The following is an 896-nucleotide window of genomic DNA, read 5'->3' as shown; positions in this document are numbered from 1 at the left end:
CCCCCCATGATTTAGGATCTCTTCTGATTTGGTTAAAGCATATTTTCCTGGGGTTGTTACCACCCTTTTAGTATTTTACTTTCTCCTTCATATACTCTTATCTGGACAAAATGACAAGGCCGAAAAATTCACCACAAAAAAAAGAACAAGAGGCAGTACCAAAGGCTAGGGACCTAATCAATACAGACATTAGTAATATGTCAGATCTTGAGTTCAGAATGACAATTCTCAAGGTTCTAGCCGGGCTTGAAAAGGCATGGAAGATATTAGAGAAACCCTCTCGGGAGATATAAAAGCCCTTTCTGGAGAAATAAAAGAACTAAAACCTAACCAAGTTGAAATCAAAAAAGCTATTAATGAGGTGCAATCAAAAATGGAGGCTCTCACTGCTAGGATAAATGAGGCAGAAGAAAGAATTAGCGATATAGAAGACCAAATGACAGAGAATAAAGAAGCTGAGCAAAAGAGGGACAAACAGCTACTGGACCATGAGGGGAGAATTTGAGAGATAAGTGACACCACAAGACGAAACAACATTAGAATAATTGGGAATCCAGAAGAAGAAGAAAGAGAGAGGGGAGCAGAAGGTATATTGGAGAGAATTATTGGAGAGAATTTCCCTAATATGGCAAAGGGAACAAGCATCAAAATCCAGGAGGTGCAGAGAACCCCCCTCAAAATCAACAAGAATAGGTTCACACCCCGTCACCTAATAGTAAAATTTACAAGTCTTAGTGACAAAGAGAAAATCCTGAAAGCAGCCCGGGAAAAGAAGTCTGTAACATACAATGGTAAAAATATTAGATTGGCAGCAGACTTATCCACAGAGACCTGGCAGGCCAGAAAGAGCTGGCATGATATATTCAGAGTACTAAACGAGAAAAACATGCAGCCAA

The sequence above is a fragment of the Lontra canadensis genome, unplaced genomic scaffold (genome assembly GCF_010015895.1).
Source record: "Lontra canadensis isolate GAN:19392208 unplaced genomic scaffold, GSC_riverotter_1.0 scaffold2, whole genome shotgun sequence".
NCBI classification, from domain to species: Eukaryota; Metazoa; Chordata; class Mammalia; order Carnivora; family Mustelidae; genus Lontra; species Lontra canadensis.
The sequence above is the reverse complement of the archived record's forward strand: the minus strand, read 5'-3'. Positions refer to the sequence as shown.